The sequence below is a fragment of the Corvus moneduloides genome, chromosome 2 (assembly GCF_009650955.1).
Source record: "Corvus moneduloides isolate bCorMon1 chromosome 2, bCorMon1.pri, whole genome shotgun sequence".
Taxonomy (NCBI): domain Eukaryota; kingdom Metazoa; phylum Chordata; class Aves; order Passeriformes; family Corvidae; genus Corvus; species Corvus moneduloides.
This window is the reverse complement of record NC_045477.1, coordinates 60,301,371-60,324,506: the sequence shown is the minus strand read 5'-3', so window position 1 is coordinate 60,324,506 and position 23,136 is coordinate 60,301,371. Positions and strand designations below refer to the sequence as shown.

At 35.7% G+C, this 23,136-nt stretch overlaps 2 long non-coding RNA genes across 7 annotated transcripts in view; both read right to left on the bottom strand.

Moving 5' to 3' along the window:
- Positions 1 to 368: 368 nt before the first annotated feature.
- LOC116439826 lies at positions 369 to 14,090 on the bottom strand. Of its 2 annotated transcripts, none has more exons than XR_004238293.1 (5): positions 11,766 to 14,090; positions 5,176 to 8,404; positions 3,010 to 3,187; positions 1,058 to 1,177; positions 369 to 759 (listed from the first exon to the last, which is right to left on the bottom strand). It is a non-coding gene; the product is annotated as an uncharacterized LOC116439826 (long non-coding RNA). The 2 variants fall into 2 exon arrangements; XR_004238294.1 differs by having other exon boundaries at positions 1,058 to 1,153.
- Positions 14,091 to 14,098: 8 nt separating this feature from the next.
- Positions 14,099 to 23,136, bottom strand: part of LOC116439827 — a 28,030-nt gene continuing 18,992 nt past the window's right edge. For 3 of the 5 annotated variants that reach the window (XR_004238295.1, XR_004238296.1, XR_004238299.1), the window contains 3 exons: positions 17,952 to 21,480; positions 15,126 to 15,429; positions 14,099 to 14,182 (listed from right to left, as the gene is read on the bottom strand). This is a non-coding gene — a long non-coding RNA (uncharacterized LOC116439827). The remainder of the gene's footprint in view (positions 14,183 to 15,125; positions 15,430 to 17,951; positions 21,481 to 23,136) is intronic. The other 2 variants (XR_004238297.1, XR_004238298.1) reach the window with 2 other exon arrangements.

Sequence of the window (23,136 nt, the reverse complement as noted above, 5' to 3'; positions counted from 1 at the left end):
CCTCAGCTGCTGGCAGGAGGGCCCTTGCAGAGGCTGTCAGCTCTTTAGTGATTATCAGCTCGTGATTCCAGCTCAGCTCTGCAGGGCAGCCTCCAGGCCAAGCCAGACCAGAGAGAGAGACGAGAGGCTCGTGTGGCTGGTTCCGCACGAAGGAAGCTTTATTGTGGGTCCCCTCCGGCAAAGGGAAGAGCCAGGGACGAGAACTCCCTCTGCACAGGGGCAGAGGGCTTGCTTTTATAGGGATACAGGGGATGGGTGAGGACCAATGGGTTATGAAGGATCTGCATAGGGTCTCCTAAAGGATTGTGGGTCTGTCTTTTCTCGCTGTGACCAAAGTGGTTGCCTTTCCAGGGAGTCCTGCTGGGCGATTGCGAAATCTCTTATCTCAGCAGAGATCCCTCCAGGGCAGGGGCTGGGCATACCCCACAGTGAGACACTTCAGAGCACAGAACTAGACCCAGGACTTCCATTATGTTTCACGAGTACAGAATATAGGGGAAGAAGTTGGTTAGACCATGGTGCTAATAATGCCAAGGTTGTGGGCTCTATCCCTGGAAGGGCCATTCACTTAAGAGCTGGACTTATTCCTTCCTTATCTGGAATTCCAGCAAAGAATCTCCCCTTTTTGCTTCTTCAATTGCCTCTGCCAGGAAGTTGTTATCAATGCACTCCATGAAACTATCTTGGTGGATTCTGCTCTGTGATGCTTCCCTCCCAGTGGATATTAGGATGATTACGGTCTACCATGAGGAGCATATCCTGCAAATATAATGCAACTTCATTAGTTGGAAGACATCTACAATGATAATGCCCACATTGATCTGGTCTCTAATCCCAACCCATTATCTCTCAGCCTGCTCAACACCTGTTCCTAGACAGAGCTTCATGTACGCACAGTTTTTTTCTCACAAAAGGGCAGCTTCCTCTCCCCACTGTCCTGCTTTAGCAGTTGAGGTTTGACAGGAAGTGTTTTATTGAATATATACCACCAGAAAATCATCCCACATTTAAATAATAGAATCAAAGAGTCCACAGCACTGGAAAGCCTGTTACTTACCTGAAGATGAGTCATGGTATATCAAAGAGCAAGACTAACTCAAGTTTTTCAAAGAATTCTCTGTGAGATTCTCTTGGTTTTTGAGATCCTTCTTGACTGTAGGTAAAAAGAGATTTATAACTACAAGAGATAATCAGGAAATCAATTCAGTTTTATATGCTCCTGAAAGCCCAAGTGTTTCTTTTGTGGATTTCAATGAAGTTCTGTCATTATGAATAAGAGATGCTAGGTGATTTCAGTCAGGAATGTACCTCAATTTGAGTTGTTGTGATGAAGAAGAGAATTGAAAAGAAGACAAATTGCTACATTTTAACTCATAGGAGAATTTGAGAATTATTTTAAAAACTATTTTTAAAGGAAATATTTAATAGATTATCATTTTTGATCTCTTGACTTCAGAAAACAATATAGAATAAATATTTACTAATCAATTTAGAAAAAATATGAAAAATATATTATTTTCATGAAAAATAAAATAAGTTGAAACAAAGGAAATAAATATTGATGTGTGTTCACAGCTTTGCTTAATCATTTCAGATCTGTTGTATGGTGAGATAGTTGTTGGTGGCATTCAAAACAAATCTTCAAGACACACCTAACACTCTTTATTAAAAAGAATGAGATGAAGATAATAACTAAGAAGGTTATTTTCATTTACATTTCCATGGAACAAACAGATGAAAAAAAGATTGGCTTATTGTGGGAGAAAAAGCTATAAATTTCCATGGTTGCTGGCTTGTAGATTTTTAAGGAACTGTGCAAATTGTTAAAGGAACAGAAGCTACTGACCGTTGAAAGCATCCTTTTTAATGGCAGCTAAATTCCATTAGGATGGGTTATGTGCTTTGATCCTTGCTTCTTATAAACAGCATGGTATTTAAGTTCCCAATACATGGTATTAGTCCCAGACTTTCAGATGGGAGTGACATCCATTCAAAATCAAATCTGTGCTTGCCTGTGATCTGCCCCTTTGAAATGGCTGTCACTTTAACTTCTTTCTTAGTAAAGAAGTAGAATAAAAGCAAGTAATATCCAGGTGCTTTGTTACACTTGTATCTGAACATTTCCTCTTTTTCTATTTTCCCAAGATGTGAGGGAGGATTTATCTACAGCAAAATATGTCAGGTGATCATAGGGAAAATGCTGGAACTTCCAAGACTGTTCTATAGAGCTGGATCTATTGGGTTCTTGGGGTTATTTTAAGCAAAGAACTGTTTATTTTAAGCAATTAAGACATTGGGTAACTTGTTTCCTAGATAACAAAACAAAGTAAAAATGGCGCACTGCATTCAGAAGTTTAGCTCCTGAAGCGCATGTAGGCATTTTGAGTGTAACCAAGGTTGGAAAAAAAAATACCTGAGACCAGAGTTTTTGTATGATGTCAGGTAACAATTATTCAGGAGAACAATTTCCACAGTGTCCTAAATTCCCCTAATCAAATGGATGAAAATACTTAAACCTTTTATTTGAACACAGATTTTAAATAGGCACAGGATCATTTCCAAACTAAGAAAGACCTACAGACCAACAGTAAGATTCACATACTGTCAGAGAAGAAGTCTATATTGTCAGCAGAGGTCCGCAGATTATCCTGCTCAAGGTACTTCAATAACCTTACTGGTTCTGGTTGGTATATATATATATATATATATATATATATATATATATGCATATAAATATATTTAAATCTCTACTAAAAAGTCTTTTGACAATGTTTCAAACAAATAATTCAGACAATTCATCCCTTAAAGATGTTCCTTTTCCAAAATAAGAAACACAACAACTACAGGATATAACTTGAGAGCTTGCTCAAGTAAAAGAATAAATTTTAAGGAAAGAGGTGTTATCTTCTCATACTCATCTTTCAAAACAAAATTTAAAAAACCCCTACCTTATCACAAAGCAAATAATGATGCGCTTAAAAAAAACCTAAACATCTGGAGGAACTTTACCTCAGTAGTAATAGGTAGCAAATAAGTAGTAGCATTTCATAAGTAGTAGCATTTTCTTCCTCAATGTATTTAAACAGAATTTGGCACAGTAATATACGATCAGCAACACTCTTGCTTCACACACAGTACTTCAATTATTTACTTGGAGATGTTTTGCTTTTCTTTTTCATTAAATATACTGTTAAAACAACAGAAAAATATATATCTGACTAGTGAGCAGCAAATGAAATCTGTGAAAACTTTTTTCAATCTGCACGTAAAGTTGGCAACACATCACATGATTTAAAAAATAGTTTTAGTTGGTTTGTTTTAAATTATAACTTGACATATATTTTTTCTGCTAATTAAATACCAATTTAATACTGGGTGATATTTTATTAACATGCAAAAGAATGTTTACTATTTAAATTGTAGGACTTTTATAATCTACAGATATTATGTGTTGTCTGCTTAGTCACCAAAACATAAAAGGAGGAGAAAAAAGACATACTATTCAGACTACTTTGTGTGTCCATCTCAACCACACGATGTCTCTAAGTACTGAATATTAGATAGCATACAGCATACTATCCAAAACAGTACTAGTCTGTCTGATTTTATTCTTATATCCTTTAATTTCTAAGGAATTATTTCTAATTTCATACTGTCTGTCTTCTGTGGCTTGTCCCAGTAATAACACATTATTTCTTTTCATGGTCTGTGTACTAAAAGATAGAAGGTTGCTAACTGTTCAGCCTGCTAAATAATACAAGCCAGATTCTAAAAAAGAAAGCTAAATTAAGTTCCAGAGCTTTGAGAATTAAACCACCTTCAAAAATTGCACGTCAGTGCCTTTCTCCATCATGCAGTGCAATACAGACAAGCAGTTCTAATCCGCTGTTGCCCAGATAAATTCTAGAACCTGAGTCACTATCTGCTTATCAAGACTGCAGTGAAATATTCAAGTTAATAATCAATGCCAAGTAGAGTACGCAGACTTGTATCATCTCGAATAATGCAATGGCATCTCTTTACATTATTGCACTGTCATGTGACTGGAATGCTGCTATTGGAGGAGAATGGAAAAGATTTGGCTCCTATGATATTATGTAGGGAAAACACAGCCTCAGATCTCTTTTGTAAAGAGACCCTGTGAGCTGACTTTCTAGCAGGAAATGACCTCAGTTATCCAATAAGAAATGGTGGAGTGGAAATGTGCCCTCATAAGAGTCCACCCATCACTGAGCTGCAAAATATTTTTTTTTTCCTAATTCAGGAAATCTTAATCAGGGTTGAATAAGGTACATACAATTCTACTTATGCAAGTTCACATGCACAAGATAGTGCTTACATATTCAGGTATCTCAGGATTTTGACAAGTTTATAAATGTAATGTTCTAAGTAGATTCTGTGGTGACAACAGATTGCAGACTTCTGAGCGGCTAGCTGACTGCTCACTAGATTGCTCAGTTTGTATTTCAGATCTCAGCTGAGTTATATAGAAGCCTCATTAGCTCTTTGGATTTCATCCTTAGCTACTAAAAAGAACCTCTTTGAGGAACAGCTTTTTTACTACCAGACTACCAGTATAAATGGCATTCCTACTTTCAGAGCATTAAACTAGTCTAGCGCCTTAAATTATGACTGAGATTTTTTTGTAGTGTTAATCATTAGCTGAAAGATTCTGCCTCCCTCTTGACTATACAGGGAGTGTAACTTTCTACTCTAAAGTTTGATTCCTAATTTAGGAGAGTCTAAAGACAAGTGGCATGTTTCTGGTTTTCTTTCTGGTGATGGGTTAGCAGTTAAAATGATTTACACTCTTTGGAGGTTACAAAAAAAAAAAAAAGAAAATGCTGTTTTGGAACCACCAAAAGCCTAATTTCCCTTGCCTCTATCCATGTTTCTTATCAGATAGTCTTATATTGAGTTGGAGTCTAGAGCTTCAACAAAGAAGTTGCATTTGAGGACAAATAGAATATTGCTATTGTATCTTATATGCAGCATTTGCAAAACTGTTCAATCCTGGCATTATTTATGTCTGATGTCTCTTTTATACCTATAAAACTGAACAGATTTCATAAGGAACAGAATATATTTTGTAACTAATCTCTCAAATATTTCTGTGCCCATTCTTGAGGAAATGAATTATAAAACAAGAGGTTGTTATAAGCATGGCATCATTACCATATATTTTCCTTTTACAGGGGAACAGATTATGCCTTTTGCATTGGGAGAGACATTTTGGTGTCAATAAAATCCCATCTTCTTTTCTCCCGTATGATGTTACAGACTTAAAATCTCAAGAAGAAGGTGTGGAAAAAAAATAAAACTGCAGACTTCTTTCAAGAAAACCTGAGTTAGAAATTGAGAATAAATTTGAGAAAGTTTCTCTGTAAAAGAGTGTTATTCTGTGTTAACTTTAAACATAAGTGTTCAATATTGATATTTATAAGTTGTTTACTACTTGAAATATTCATTAGAAATGAGGATAAGCATACACATACTCTAGATAGTATAATCAATTTTTAGATCATTCAATGGAAATAAGAGGTGATAAAGAGCCCCAGGATAATTCCTGAAATTCCTGAAGTTCCACAGTTTCTCTATGGGTTTAACAGGTACTACAGGGGGAAAAAAATAAGTATTTGTTCTGTCTTATCATGGTAAATATGTATATACTCATTATTCTTAATGGAAAAGGCAAAAGGTGTAGGTAAATTATGTCACTTTTTTCAGATAAAAAGCACAGTCTATGTAATGTAACTGTGAGTTTGAATGTAGGCTTCAACAAAGCTTTGAGTTATTTGGAGTTAGAGTTTTGTTTCAATTAACTTCATGATGAAACCTGCATTCCTGACACTAATACTGCTGAAACTACTACTAATAATAATTAAAAATGAAACACCATTAGAAGAGCATGCTTGCGAAAGACAGTGTGTTGCTGCTGTCCCTAGGGATGGCGAGAAATGACACAAGTCCAGGATGGGGTTCAAAGGCCAGAAATGGCTATATTTAATTATATAATTCAGCTTATATAGCTTTGTTTGCAAGGGTGGCATAAAACCATTGGATGCTTGACCATCTGCCTCCCAGAGGGATTGGCTGAACAGCATAACACCCATTTCCACAGTATTTTTTGCAGTGAACCAAAACAAGTCCAAGCAGGTGTGAGATAGTTTGTTTACAGAACCATCTTCCACTGTTTCTCAGCTAAAGCATGAGAAGGGAAAACTTCACAAAATGCTTCAGCAGCTGGAAAATTCCTCTGCTCCTGCTCTTTAGCATGCACAACAGTGATGAGTAACTGAACGAAGACCAGTGAAGGAAGAGAAACTGTTGCTTGTGTAAATGCTGCAAGACTGGTCCTGTGAAATTGTCCCCAAATTTCTTAGCTCTTGGGATAATTTTCCAGTCTGATTTTTATTTCTTTTTTAAGGAAGAAAAGTGAAGAAGCAAAATTCTTTTATATTTGACATTTACATAGATCTTGAAGTCTTGAAATTTTGTGACAGTCGTAATTCTGTTCTAGGGTATTCCCAGGTTGCTCTCTATGCATATACTTAATATTGGTTTCAGGACTGGAACTGGATTTAGAAACAAGGAGTTCCTTTGAAGATGTTTCTCTCTAGAGTGGGATGCAGTTCATAGTCAGGTCTTATTTCTGTGGACATTTTTGAAGAATTTGATAACGTTTTGCAGCAGGATGTTGTCTAGCTACAGATCAACACTGTTGATCATGAACTATTATTCCTACCAAGGTTTAGGGAGATGTTTGACATCCTTTTCAAAATACCTGATTCTCAATGAATTCAATAGAAATTAAATGTCCTGGAAATTCTATAAGTACCTACAGACATCTGGCTGTATAATTAAATATTTACATATTTTGTAGAACTGTGACAAATGGGATAAATGGCAACCAGTCACAGTAAATGGATGTGAGGTTTGAAGAAGAACATATAGTTTAGAAATTCCCATTAATTAAAATTTAAAAGATCATTTATTTTTGGCCTAGATACTAAAAGTGTTGTAAGAGATGGAAACTTCTATTAGTAGACACTGCAAGGTGTGTAGCAGGGCTATGTAAGTATATAGATGTGTACCTTCACAACATGCACCTAAATCTTTGTCTGAATCACTTTTTTTCCAGAAGGTATCTATAAAGTCCATAAATAGAGATCATTTGTTGCTGAGCTGTACAGATCTGTTGTTCTGATAGGTGTCTAAACATAGTCAGATATAATTTCTCTCTAGGTACCCATCTATTCCTAAAATTTATGTACTAATCTGGTGACCTCTGTACCACCTAAGGCATTAAATACCAGGATCATTCCTGGCCTCCAGATATAGATTGACTTTCAAGTAGGGCTAATTCCTTCTAGACTGTATCTACATGCAACACATAGGACATGTTCCAGCTCTTTTTTGTATCCCCGTGTCTCTAAAAGTTAATCAAAATTTAGGTATTTCTGGGGTTTATGTTGTTTAGTTTATTTCTATTTGCCATTCCTGAGTTAAAGTGAGCTGTGTCATAGCTCACCAGAGTAATTTCTGTGGTATACATCAAAAGCAAACTCAGACCAGCATTACAGGAAAATTCCAAATGAGTAAATGTGGTAAAGGAACAATTAGCTATATGCCCAGATTAATAACAACTTTCTGAAAGGTTGACCTTCTCTAAGGTCTCTGGGCCTTGGAAGAGAGATGTCTGTTATTTAAATCTGAGCTTTCACCCTAGATTTCATTTATAATCAAAACCAAAACCGTGAGTTTCAAAGACACAGCATATCTTAATTTAATGCCAATGTCTGAAACAGAATCCAATTTTTTGCCTGTAGAAAGGTCTATTCCCCTCCTTTTCTAATTAGGAAAGGAACTTATGGAGAGAAATTCAGTCAAGTATATCTGTATGGTAGGTCTCTAAGGCTGAATGAGAATTCTACACTGACTTTTTCCTCTTAAATGTAGACATTCACACTCTTTTTCAAGCAACAGGTAGTCTGCAGGTTTCTCATGTGAACTCATTTGAAACATCATATTGCCATAATACAATTCATTTCACATTTGTTCCTCTTGACAACTTAAAACTCCCTCATCCCTTAAAATATGATTCGTTATTATAAAATTTTGATTGAAGTCTAAACAAGTTGGAAATAGATTGCTCTTTTTGTGGTCTCATCTCTGTCTCAATCTCAGTAGAACAATAAGAGTATATTTTAACATCTTAAATGGCGTGCAAAATAACAGAGACATATAGAATAGCTGAAGCTGTAAGGGATCCTTGAGATCATTTAGGCCAAACTTCCCTGCACAAGGACGTTGCTCAGGAATGTGTCCAGTCAGACTATTTTGAAAATCTCCACAGATGGAAACTCCACAATGCTCTGCCCAACCTGTTCCACTTTTCAATGACCTTTATAGTAAAAAAAAAAAAAAAAAAAGAAAAAAGGTAAACATTTTCTTTTTCACAGTAGTCTCTGAGTACTGTAAATTGTTTCACATTTTTATTTCTATGTCTAGAAAATAAATAAATGCATATCTAAGATAACAAAATAGAGCCAAAATAAATAAATTAATGTAGCCAAAGGAATAAACTGAAATTCTCCTGATTTCATATTGCAGTGTGAAAAATGAAATGTTTAATATAGTTTTTGATAATTGTTGTTGAAAGGCTGATTAATTTGTGTCTTTGAAAACTCATTCAGATTGAAAATTCTAATCAATATTAAAAATATAAAAAGCAGACTGCGTCAAAACTTGAGCATCAAATACAGTCAGTTAAAACTAACAGAGGGGAAAAAATTCAACAGACAAAAAATTTCCATTAGAATAACCAGTGAAATTTGTTCCTACATGGACCATTAAAAGCCCTGCTTAGATGAAAGCATTGTAGTTCAATAAATTAGTTGAATTTATTGGCTTAGTTTTGTAGTTTGAATTCAAAGATGTACAGAGCAACAGATAACATGGGCAACAGAATGAGATGTAAGAATAGCTGGGGATTTGAAAGAAAGACAGCAAGGTAATAGTTTAATAACTAATGTGTAGTAAGTATATATCAGAAAAGGAGACTTGAAAATTGAATTTACTGTATCTGTTTTCTTTGTGCACTTATGGTGTAAGAAGCATAATTCTGAAAGTTCTTTCTTTGGAAAAAGCCTTCAGTCTTTTAACTGAAGTGTAAATCAGATAAAAGGTACCATTAGATTTTTATACCTTTATGGAAAATAAGTCTTCTTCATCTTCTTGATGCCAGAATGAAATACATATATATGTAAAAATTAAATCCCTTAGTGTGACTCTCAAAATACACACTCTTTTGAAAATCAAAGTTTTGATCAAAATAGTAAAGAAAAACAACTACACAAACTATATACTTGGAACTTTAAGAAATTATTTATTAAGCAGCACACAAACATTTTCCTAGTGGAAAGAAAAATTTACTTAGGGAGAATTAGTTATGTGAATATTGACTAGAGCTTTGGAATTATGAGAAGGGTTTTGACAAAATACCAGAGAATTAATCATTAGTCACACTTTTATCTTGGGATTTACGATATAATTTTCTTTAATTACTTCTGATATTTCAGTATCATGCTAAGAGCTAAAAGAGACAAAGAATTGGAGGGTACATGCTCTTTTCAGACTTGCTCTCAAATGAAAAATAATGTCTATTAGAACTCATAAACAAAAGTTGATATTCTTGGCATTTCTACACAAAAGAGATCAAGGATTGAGCTGGCATAGAAAAGCCTTGCAAAAGTGGCCCTGCCAGTTTAGCATTAAAAGACTTTGTGAAATGGCTTGCATTGTTACAGTTCAGTGAACCACAAGTCATGTATGAATAATGTGAACAGGATTCTGGCTTAGTTTCATCTCAAAATTTGTAGGATACTCTCATGCATAACTGACATTTCTCAAAAGGTAATGTTACAGAAGACAGTAGGGTTGTTCCGTTGTATAGCAAGATTTATCAAGCACACTCTTCACCAATACTTGCCTGTTAAATTTTTTACATTAGAAAACTGTTACATAATGTGGTTTCCTTTAAGGAAAAGGTTTAATTCAATGAACTTCGTAAGACAGAAAGGAGATTTCATTTTTCAGTTTTTACCCAGTCTGGAAAAATGGCATGTTTTATAATATGAATTAGCTATCATTATGGTCATTTCATGTAAAATACTTGTGGATCATTTCTTTGTTTGCTTGCTCAATTCCCGTATAGAGTACTCCTTTTGTAATCTGAGGGGAAAAAAAGAATAGACAATTTTAATTTGTACATGGATAAGAAAATTCCTTTTCAGTTCCAATCTGTTAACCATAGTCAAATGAGTAAATGTAGAAAAAAAATTAAATTTTGGTGCAAAACCAAACTTCATTTTCTCTTAATTTACATGTTTTCAGATTTATATGTAATGGTGTAAAAATATTGCTGCTTTTAATTTATCAAAAATTTCCAGTGTTCTTGAAATTCATATTGCCAGTTTGAGAAGAAATGACCATCAATAAAGGCTTGAAAAAAAGACAGTTTTTTGACAGGAACTGTGGAAAGATAAAAAGTTCTTCATAGACAAACAAAAATTATATGCACAACAAGCAATAATTCCATGACTAGTAAAGTAAGGACAGAGAAAGATGAAGTGGGAAGATCCGCAGCATAATGGTTATGTGAAGTTTCTAATAACATTTTGAATGAACTTTAAGGAACAGTGTATGTTTCCTGTTTCTTTTTATATACACCACAATGGTACAAATTCATTTGGGAATCTCAGTAAGAAAAGTAGAGACATGCAAGGGTAGTTAATGATTTATGATGTAAAACCCAGAACTGGTAGGAAAATAACATATATATCTTCTGATGCTCCTGTTGCATATGACAAGCCTCTGCTTGCTGACCATGGCATGGTCTGAAGTTCAAATTCTCACTATTCTTCACATTTCTAGAATATTCTTGCAAGTGAACAGTTATCAGTCTTTTACCTGTTTGATACCAACCTTTCTAGGTGACACACTCAGATTCAGTAAGAATGATACACTCTTACCCATCTCCATAGAAATGAGCACTTAGAAGTGGCTCCCAGGTCCAGAAGAACTCCACAAAAATGATCAGAGGGTGGGAGCACCTCTCCTGTATTGACAGGTTGAGCAAGCTGGGGCTGTTCAGCCTGGAGAAGGCTCCAGGGAAATCTTTTAGCGCCTTCCAGTACTTAAAAAAGGGCTTATGAGAAAGATGGACAGAAACTTTATAGCGGGGCCTGCTGTGATATGACAAGGGGTAATGATTTTAACCTAAAAGAGGGTCAGTTTAGATTAGATATAAGAAAAAAGTTTTCATAATGGGGATGATGGAAGACCAGAACAGGATGCATGGAGAAGTGGTGGATTCCATATGCCTGGGAACACACAGGGTCAGGTTGGATGGGGCTCTGAGCAACCTCATCTAGTTGAAGATATCTCTGCTCATTTAAGGGTGGTTGGACCTTTAAAAGTCCCTTCTGACCAGAACTATTGTATTATTCTATGAAATAGAGGTGATACTGTTAAAGACAGCCACGGTACACACATGGGTTAAACAGCAGACACTCCTGGTAACATACAGGTCTCTACAAATAAAACCTCTGGTTAAACTCTGCCTAAATTCTGCTTGAAATTACTGTCTCATCATTATGATCTGCTGCACTGGCTCACTACAAGGTCAGATCACATTTTACTAAGCAAAGAGATAACCCTCTGAATGCTGCACACATGAATAATGATATCAAAATAATTTTCACCTTCACTTAGCCAAAGTTATTCAGGACCGAGGGTGAGGTACCATTCTGTCTTCAGGTCTTGGCAGTTTGGGTCTTCCAGTTATCTCAGGAGTTCAGAAAATTCTTTAATGAAGCTAGCTGTTTCTCAGAAGATTTGGGAAGAAAAGATGTAGGAGAAATGTTATTGTATGTATTATTCAAGCATAAATTATAGGTCTCATCTGGGTAAAATTCTGTGGGGTTATAGCACAGGTCAGACAAGATGATCTCCAATGATCCATTCTGGCCTTGCTTTTCTGAGTTTCTGAATAATGTACAATGAATTTTATATATTCAAGTCAAGCTGCGTGGCCAGCAAACTAAAGCTATTTACTACTTCTTGTCTAGATTTATGATGGAAGGGAAAGGATCAGACAGAACTCATTAAAAATAAATTTCTCAATCTCCTTAACACCTACATTCCTTTTCTTTGTTTTCTTTCCGTGTCATGGTAAAAAACTATGGAATCATTCTTTGGCCTAAATCAATAGGCTCTGAATTTTTTTAACACTTTATTGTTTCTAACTTCTCTTGTAGTGAGATATGGCTTATCACACCTTTGTCTGCCACTCCTCCATATTCTTGTCTCTTCTTAGCACCTCTGGAGTTGAAATATTTGTTAATATTCCGAAATGATCCCACTTATGCGGAAATATTGACTATTTATGAAACCGACTCAATTTTTTTTGTAGTCCCACTGACTTCTCTGACTAAAATTGCAAGTTTTCATAAATATTTCCTTTCTGTTCTTTAGCAAATAACTCTGATTGTTTTTTCTAAAGTGCAATATTTTTTTAATGATAACTTTTTAGAAATTTATATATAATTGAGAGCAATACATTTGCAGTGGGTACACAAAAATATTCATAAGGGTCAAAAATTGAAACAGTAACTCAGGTACAACTTGTATGGCTAGCCTACAACTTGTATGGCTAGCATGAGGACCTCTAACTGGATAAATACACTTAGACTGTCTCCAGTGGTAGAAGTCCCTATCTTGGCAAATATTCACTAAGATCTCATTTATTTTAAATCTTTGGTGGAAATAGTATAAGTAACAAGTAAAACCTATGTTTTCTGTAATAAATATTGGTTTTCATTGTGGATACTTTTGTCATCCGTGTCTGTGGAAACCTTTTTCAAGATGGTGGCTCATTAACACTATAATTTGCAGTAATAACAAAGTATCAGTCATCTTCCACTCTTGAATTGGAGAGAGTCAAAAGCAATGACCCAGGCATTAGTGTCAAAGGGCTAGCTCCCAGATCAGTCCTGGGCAGGCTCTTTAGTTCTGCAGTGACTGGCACAGTAGCCAGTGACAAAGATTGCATTTTAACTCAGCTGGATAGAGGATGGTCCTGCCAACACCAAGGTTGTGGATTCAATCCATATATGGGCCATTCCCTTAGGAGTTAGATTGGATGATTCTTGTGGGTCTCTTCAACTCAGAGTATTCTGTGATTCTGTGAGTAAGCTTAGCGATTAATACCCAGGAAGCTGACTTTTTTAACAGTGCAATTATTTTGGTTAATTTCCATAAAAATTCTTTTCTTCTAATGCTCTCCTTTCAGGTTATCCTTGATGTAGCAGTGCAACGCTATTCAATGACTGCATTGTGATCTGGGAGTAAAAGCACAAACTTTCCACCCATGTCAAGCAGCAGGATTACAGATGGGACAGAATTGTAAGGGTTTCCAAGAAGTTTGAATCAGAGGACTAAAAGACAGTAAAAGATATGGTGCAATTGTGCTAGGAAGCAAAGTAATGATACTCAGTGAATAACAGTGTACGGAGAGAGTGTTTGTAGTCACATAACGTTATCAGATCAATATAGTCACCCATACATAGTCTCATTAGAGATACCATAGGTGTACCATCTGACATCCAAATGATTGTCTAGAGAACATACACAGTGTGGACTCATACTCTTTCCCATGCAGGATTCTCTTGGTGAACCTGTACAGCATTACATACCCGTGCTCAATATAGTTCAATATAACTAAATTAAACCCTCACTGTGAAGGTCTCACACAAATATCACCATGACTGGCTAGGTTGTTAAGAGCTTCCTTTATAGCCAGAAGAAGCTCTAGGGCAAGATTCATCTAGTCTGTTTTACACAAGTATTTTATGGTGGAATAAGTGGTGACCTAAAAGTGCCAATTTTCCTACACTGATTTTCCTGTGACTGAGTTGTACATGTAAACAGATTTCTATACCTGTTCAGAAGAATTGCAACCCAAGATGCTGAAAGTTCCTCCCTAAAAAACTATAGTGCTCTGCCATCCCAACTACTTATCTATACTTACGTGACAAAACATCACCAATCAAGCACATACAGAATTCAAAATTCATTTTTGGGGCAGAATCAGTTTTATCGAACCCCTAATTCCTCCACTCTGTGAAAAAAGGATTATGGGAACTGGGTCAGAATTGGTCCCTCATTTTTAGCAATTAATATGAAATTTGCCTGTGAGATACAATATAATTAGACAATTTATGTACTAAAATAACACTAACAGTAAATTAGATCCATTTCTTTATCAAGAGGATTTTTATTCCTAACTTCCTAAAAGCTTTACTCATCTTTGCCCTATAACTCAATTACTTACATCCACTTGTGAAGCTCTTGACCTTAAGGGAATAGACTAAGCCACTCCCTTGAGATCTTTTTCTAGCAGTTTAAGTAATGAGGAGTCAGCAAGTGTAATCATGAAAGGAAAATTATTTTCATCAAGAAAATGTATGTTTATGCTTGTCAAAATGATGACTGTAAGAAGTACGGAGATACGCAAAAAGATGATCATAATTAAAACCTAAGACTGGAATTTTTTTCTCTAAAAGCACACAAATTCTGTCATCAGAAAGCTCATACAGATCTACAAAATTTAATTTAATACACTTTTCTTGTTTCTAGGTAACCATCATTTGAATCTTTTGGCCTTCTTCAGAGTTCCCCAAGGAAATCAGCTAATTAGCTTACTGAGCCACCATTAACAAGTATTCTGAGAAGTCATGGGCATTTGGCTGGAGGTGGGGAGAGGAAACGCTAGAAAAAAGCCAAGTATGACACCAGATTTTTAAAGATGACAAATAAATAATTCCAGAATTCCTACCAAAAAATCACTGATCATTATTGCCTCAGGGAGAAAAAAACACATAGATCATGAAATAAATACTAACAGGAAAGAAAAATCCTTGAAGACTTGATACTGTTTAAACACAAGCTTTAATTAGTATGCCTTTGTAAATAGAACTGATCATCCAGATTTTTGTGCTTTAGAGACTGATAGGAAAGTTTTCACTGATACAAACAAGAGAGGAGAATGCACAACACCTTACCTGTTTCCAAATGCAGACTTTAACTCCACTGGAAGACATTTATAATTCTTATTCAAAAGCAAGGGCAGCTCTTGCCTTAGGGGTGCTAGGATCCATTCCCACCAGAATTTTGTAGCTCTCAGTACAAATCTTTGTGAGCTTTTCTTCCCTCCAGTGCCAAGCGCAGACAGTGCACATGAAAGCACAAAGCCAAACACTGTCACACACGAGACAGACATGAGCACAGGGATGGGAAGGATGCTATACCTTCGCCTGTACAGAATGTGGGATCTCCACAAGCTGTAAAGCATTGCAGTTTTTATTGCTGTAAGGAAAAGGAGATCAAGACAAGATGTTGTCTGTTTAGTCAGTGACTAAATCAGTGGCAGAGAAATGTTAAAAATCAGAACAGATATCGTGCTTACTCCAAAGTTATGCAGACCAGTTAGCCCATGTTATATTACAGTAGCTAATGCAATAAGCACTGTGGTGTGTTGTTCCTTGATCTGGGTGTAGAAATATAAATGTAAGTGACAAAAGTAGACTACAGTTACTCGTTTTTTAAAACAAGTAGATTTTTAATTTGGTTTGATTTTCCCCCTGATAATATGTGACAAAAAAAGGCAAGATTATTCAAGTTACATTTAATGTTTAAAAAAAAAAAAATTGCTTGAATAATTTAAAATGTATGGTGTGGGGAAACTCCCTTTTTTGGGCAAATTTTGATGATAGCCAAAATTTGGCCTGGTTTGGAAGAGACCTTACCGGTCATCAAAGAGTAAGAATTAGTTTTAATATAATGGAAAAGCTGAAGACTCCCAATAGCTTTCTGTCCTTACACTATGAAAAATAAATTGTAGAATTTTTCCTTTTTCCTTTAGCATGTGGCTGTTCCCAAGAGTATTTACACATTTAAGCGACTGGAATATCTCTCTTGAGAGCATAGGCTAAGGGATGTGGGCCTGTTCAGGCTAGAAAGAGACAAGGGGACCTCATCAATGTCTATAAACATCGGAAAGGAGGGTGTCCAGAGGATGGAGCCAGGATCTTGGTGGTTCTGCCAAGCAATAGGACAATGGGCAGAAAGTGGTGCAGAAATTCCCACATGAATATGAGGAAGAACTTCTTTATTGTGCAGGTGACCACACACTGGAACAGATTTTCCAGAGAGGTTGTGGAGTCTCCCTCACTGCAGAGATTCAAGAACCATCTGGATGCAATCCTGTGCCATGTGCTCTAGGATGACCCTGCTTGAACAGAGAGGTTGGACCAGATGACTCCCTGTGGTACCTTCTAACCTTTCACATTCTGTGATTCTGTGATTCTCTTACAGACCATAGATTTGGTATCAATACTGATCAGCACTCTAGTAAAAGAGCAGATCCAGGATACTGCAATATGAATCTTTTTGTGATGGGAAGCACACAGCGAAGAAGTAAAAATTATCCTTAGGTTAAGAAACTAAACAGAAAAATCAAAATTAATTCACTATTTAGGCTGTTTTGTTTTATGCATTATGAACAATAGTAACAGAGATGCACAAAAATATTTACACTTATAGGCTTAGATGCATTTGCAGACGTTGGCTTGCTCCATGATCTTGCTACAGCAGAGAACATCGTGAAGACTAGGAGAGGCTACACTAACAGTTTAAAAGGTTTTACTGCATTTCTACAGGTCACAGATAAGTTTGCTCTATTACCAGTAATATAAAATCCATCAGCTAAGTATCGTTCACTAGAAAACATGAACTTGAGTCAAAGCCAGATGAAAATGCCTGTTGTCTTCTATGGGTTTAGATCAAGCACTTTATGTTTAATATCTTTTTTTTTCCTTCTAATCCGATGTTGAATTCCTGGTTTGTATGAAGGCCACAGATTAAAATCATATTGCTTTTTCACAATCTCTTAAGAGGAGTTTTAGAAAATACATGCATCAATATAATTTATCTCCTTCAAATTTATTTATTTTTTGAATGACAGTTTGGGAAGTTAGCATCTTAAAGTCAAATTCCGTAAAAATATTCTGTATTTCCATACTCTTTAATAGAATTACCCCACAAAAGCAGTGGCTGGAAGAGCAGATCTTATAGTCTTATGTCTGAAGATAAGCCTGCTTTGAACTGCATATGCACTCCTGATGCTTGAATTATAAGGTTGTTATTAAAGCTCAGAAGCAGGACTAGCCAGATGCACGAAGAGGCTTAAACAGCACATTTTATGGGTAGCAGTACAATCCCTACGTACAGAGCAAACAGAGGTACAATTGGAGCAACCCAAAATCTGTTCCTCTTTCTCCAGGAAGTGAACAATTCATTATGTCAAACCTCAAGGTCGTTGTATTGTGTAACACACCATAACGTCACAGTGCTCCAGAATGATAAAATGACAGCTACCAGCTAAATATTTACAGTCATTTGCCAAAGAATCCTGTTCATCTTCATTCATATCCCTGTTTATGGGTTTTTGCCAGCCTAGTCCTGAAGTATTGCTAGCTTTGACTCAAACAATTTGTTCATCATTGTCTACTCACTTTTCTCCTGTGTATTTTGTAGATACAGTTTTCAAATTATGTCCTCCCAACAGATCAGCTTCTTGCTTTTCCTGTCATATCCATCTGAAAATACTAGGTTTCATACCAGGGAATCAACATAATTAGGGAGGGAAGGATAAATGCATTATCTGGATTTTATGAAAACAATATTTTATTAATTCATACTTTGGAACTTAATTGATTAATGTTTAATTTTAATATCTAAAACTCTGAATGGAAATCAAAAATAAAAATAATAGAAAAAATCCACAAAAATATGTAACTGCTACAGAAAATTCAACAATATTTACTTACCTCTAAACATTAAATTCCTCATCCATGGATGTATCAACTCCCCATGTTTCTTTGGTAGCACCTCATGGAATAAGAGAAGCTGAGTAAGTCAGCACTTCAGGAATTCAAGCCACATTATCACCAGAACTGAGTAGGCTTTAAACAGCTCACTGAGAGTCAAAGACAATCTTTCATCACTGATTGAGGTGTTCTTAAAGATAAGAGAATTTCTTTAAAATAGAGATATAAACAAATAATCAAATCCCCTCTAAAATCTCAAAATGTCTAATTTAATATCTCAAAACATTTTAGAAATAGAAATATGAATGAAGAGTTTGTAGTATACAAAAAACCACATAGCAATATAATATTGACATTGAATTAAGGTATTCTGACCACTAAACAGGTATAAAGGCAAAAAGAGGACAAAGAACTTTGGAAAAACAGAAAACAATAAAAAAGGGAAAACAAAAGTTTTCTCCAGGTTGTTACCTTAGATGTTCTAATAACCCAGTGGATCTCTTAGATTTTTAAGGAAATTCTCTAGTGAAGCTATGGATGAAAGTAATTAATTCCTTTCATAATGTATTTCTATTCTATTTGTCTTTTTGTATTAGTCCTGAAGTTTTATATAACTGACTATGCTGGGTTTGTCCAGAGTAGAGTTAAATTTCTTCACAGTATCTGGTATGGGGCTGTGTTTTGAATTTGTGCTGGAAACAGAGTTGATAATATGGAGATGTTTTTTGTTATTGCTGAGCAGTGCTGACACAACATCAAGACATTTTCTGCCGCTGACACCACCCCATCAGAAAGGAGTAGGGGAGTGCATAAGATGTTGGGTGAGGGCACAGCCAGGACAGCTGACCCCAACTGACCAAAGGGATATCCCAGATCATATGGTGTCATGCTGAGCATATAAAGCTGGGAGAAGAAGGAAGGTGAGAACATTCAGTGTGATGGTGTTTGTTTTCCCAAGTCACTGTTACACGTGGCAGAGCCTGCTTTCCGGAACTTGGCTGCCTGTGGGAAGTGGTGAATGAATTCCTCATCTTGCTTTGCTTGCATGTGCAGCTTTTGCTTTACCTTTTAACTGTCTTTATGTCAACCCATGTGTTTTCTCACTTTTACCCTTCCAATTCTCTCCCCTATCCCACTGGGAGAGAGTGTGCAAGCAGCTGTGTGGGGCTTAGCTACCGTCTGTGGTTAAGCCACAACACTTCCAGAGAGTATTATAAAGTAAGAGGAAGGCAAGAGAAAGACGAGAAAGAGGGCTGATTTTTTTTTACTTCTGGAAATCCAAACTTCATAAGAAATTACTTACATGCTTACTTAGTAAAAGCAAGAGATCTCTGTGCTGTGTTCAAAACAGTCTTTGTCTTTTTCTACACAGAACTCTTTTCTGTGGTCGTTTACATTAAAAGTTAGCCAAAGCTAATGGGTATCATGTGGCACAGGGTTCAGTCAGAAATACTGAGATATGAAATCAGATCTTTCATCTGGCATGTAATTTCTACTATCTCAGTTTCACTACAGGAAGAAGATCCCAACAACTACGTGAAACTGTAATATATGACAGCAATGGGGTTTTGTTTCACGTATTTTTATGCCCCTCCTGTTTGTCAAGTGATGGGAAGGACATTTTCACTCCTTTTATGATACACACCTTGACAATGAAACCCTTAGGCACCACTGCAGTTGCCAGCTGGTTAGGTGACCACATCACTGGAGATGGACAAACAAGTAATTTACCTCCTTTGCCCATGCCAGAGCCCTAGAAGGTCAAGCCAGTTGCTGCTACCAAAGATGTGGTAGGGAAACAGAAGGTGGCAGATGCTATGTGGTTTAGAGCATCATTTGTTGTCTTTATCCCACCATGGCAATAGTGAGAAGAGTATGACAGCTTTTAGCACTCTTTGCTGTCCCTTATTCTTCTCTATTTTTCCTACATATTCCACCTTTTTCTTTTCCCCCTCCCTTTGCCATGGAAAGGACCATTTTAATTTTGGCTGGTCCTCAGCTTGGCAAGTCAGAGTGGCAAGATTTACTGTTTTGGTAAGAAACCGTGGAAAAATTTAATGCTTTGCATTACACCAATGAAAGTCTAAATTAGCTGAAAAGTAACATTCTAGGGTCCCTGGGACTGTTGAATTTTTGTTGAGCTCTTCATTTTTGGACAAAAGTTTTGTTGCAATGTTACTTATCTTCTTTCAATTAAGTCATGCTCATGGTATGATCCCCTTGTCCCTAAAGTTTAGCTTTTAGATTCTGCTAGTGAGCCTGAGGTGCTAACCCAAATCTTTCCTCTTGTTAGTGCCATGTGCTAGCAGGATTTAACTAAAGCTTTGGAAACACATACTGTGAAAATAGGCACAAAACAAGTGTACAATTATTTAGAGTTCAGTAATTTCTTTGACATAATCACTGTTGGTAAAAAAAAAAGTAATCATCTCATGTGGTGTTTTGAAATATTCTGAGTTATCTTTTTACTCTAAGCTAACATAAAGCTGTTCCAGAGAACATAAGGAACTGATTTTTAAAAAAAATATAGATTATTAAAAGATGATTAAAAAGGCATAAGGTCTAAATTCTTTATAATATTGCAGATAAACCAGCAATATAGATCAAATTTCATACTCATTGTAGAAAAAAAAGTCATTTCAAACTCCTTGCTTGACACTAATTACCTGCTTGGGCTATCAGCGTTCAGCACGCAAACTCAATCAGAAAGGAAAACAAACTTGCTTGAGTGGATGCACAGTGCACATCGCTGTCTATGGCTGATGTCCCAGAAGACAAAGATGTACTGTTTCATTGCTTTATAGTATGATTCCTCCTGAATGTTTTATCAGCCACACATTGTCTTTTAGACATACAAATAAATAGTACTATGGAAAAGCTTTATCCTTCCTTTGTGTCACTACACAGACTTTGCCTTCCCTCAAAGCTTCATCTTATTTAGCTGAGAGGCATGCTTTTTGAGGGGGTTTTTTGGTACCTTTTTCTTTCTGAATATAAAACATGCATTAAAACTGAGCTCGTATCTTAATTGGTTGAGTTACCCACCCCACCAGAACTGTAATTAATGCACAACTTCTCATCATTTCACTGGGGTACCATTTCATGATGCAGTGATCTATTTTGATACCATTCACTGCCCCGCCATCTGTAAAGCAGAGTTTGAAGTAGTGTGCTTAGAGTACTCTGCACATTGTTGTCTATGCATTAGAGAGAAGAAAGAGGCAGTAAAAAAAATTAGCCTCTTCCTTTGTTCATTCTCTGACCTTGAAATGTTCATAAAACTGTACGGTTTTTTATTATTGCTCTAATATTTATATATATTTTACATTATCTTTTCCACTACCATTGGGGAAAATTTTTCTGGGCCTGAAAGACAGACCTAATATCCTAGCACGGCAGAAAAATTGAAATGCAAGATTACTCACCACATATCTCTTCTCAGAGACTACTTTGATTATTCATCAATTCTCCTACTCTTCTTTAGAGTCCTGATATTTTTCCTCAGACTCCTGACCCTTTTCTCAGCTCACTGTGTTAAGAAAAGCTTATCATTTATTCATGCTTATCTCAGTATAATAAAACATTAATTATTGTATCCTAGGTACATTACGTAGGTTTCTCCATCTTATTCTTCTATGCAATATTTGTCTTTACTCACCCCAACATGCAGCCCAAAATCCTCTGATTCACATAGTGAGACAGAATTCCAACAAGAGGCTTAGATTCCAACTATTTGCTGAGATATGAAGACTAATACTTTTAACTGTCAGAAATGTCTGATTAATGGCTCATAATAATAGGATACAATAACTGCCTACTCTTTTATTGTATGCAAAGCAGTCACCTGAGAACAGTATTACGTGAGAGCCGCATGAAATGATTCTGCTCGTGATGCTCAGTGACAGCATCCCAGTTCAGGGATCTCACTAGCAATATCTGGCCAATCTGGATTTGGTGGGGGAGGGCAGGGAAAGACAAAAATAATGTTTTGTTTTACTGATACTCTTATTTAAAAATTTTAGTTTCTGTATAAAAGGAACCTATTTATACAAAAAAAAATGTAAAGGGTTGAAGTAAGATGAGATGAAACCCAAAATTCCTGTTTATAAGAAACTTAATCCCCACTGGAAGATCCAGTCCACACAATTAATGAAGTGTAAGAAGTTTTATATCTCCTCCCAAATAGGCAACTGGTTAGATAAATTGCCCTGCAGACATCACTGTCTGTCCTGTTTAAAGAATTAGATAATTACCTTTCATACAGATATCTGTGTAAGACACCCAAATTTTGTTACGTAGTTCTGGAAAGTGATCCCTCTGTTAATCTTCAAGATTTTAAAGAGGAAAAAATGATATCTATTTTATATTGATGATTAATGAAAATTTCAGTTTAATTTGAAAGTCTTATCTACACTATATAATTAGTCATACGACATATAAGTCCCTGATAGGGTATATTTGGGGTAGGAAGAAAAAAAAGAAGACAAAAAAAAAAAAGGTGTTCCAATTTTTCAGAATTTCTCTAAATGCTTATACAAGCACACATATTTGTTCAGTTCTTTGGAACTGCACCTTTTAATCTGCACTTAGGGTACTCAATAGCTCTGGTTTTTTGGCGTTTTTTTCCCAATCTCAAATACACATTTCATGAAAAGCCCCTCTGAGCTCGTAGAACTTACAGAGGAACAGGTTGTTTCCATGTACGAGGAAGCATCACAGAATTGTGTATTATTTTCTCAGTACTCCGTTCAAAATGTTTAGATAGATAATATTCACAAAACCTGACACACACCAAATTATCAGCTTGAATTTATCCTCAGTTCTTTTTTATAGAATAGTATTTAAATGCAACACTGAATGGCAAGCAAATACCAACATATACGATATACACTTCAAGTATCAAATCACTTTGTGTGAATTAAAAACCAAAAGTAGATTTTAAAATGAGTTTAGGAAAATTGGAGCTGTTACAATTCTATAATTAAGGACATGATTATAGGGCTTTATTCTTTTCATTGAGTTGTTATGTTTTTCTCAGACATTGCATTTTATTGTTACTGTAATAATATAAAAATGATAGGTTTATTTATTTGTCATATTGCCAGGCTGTTTTCAAATAATTATTTTTATAATAAATGTTGATTTCTTATTACGTTATATACATTTTAATGACACCATAAAGCTT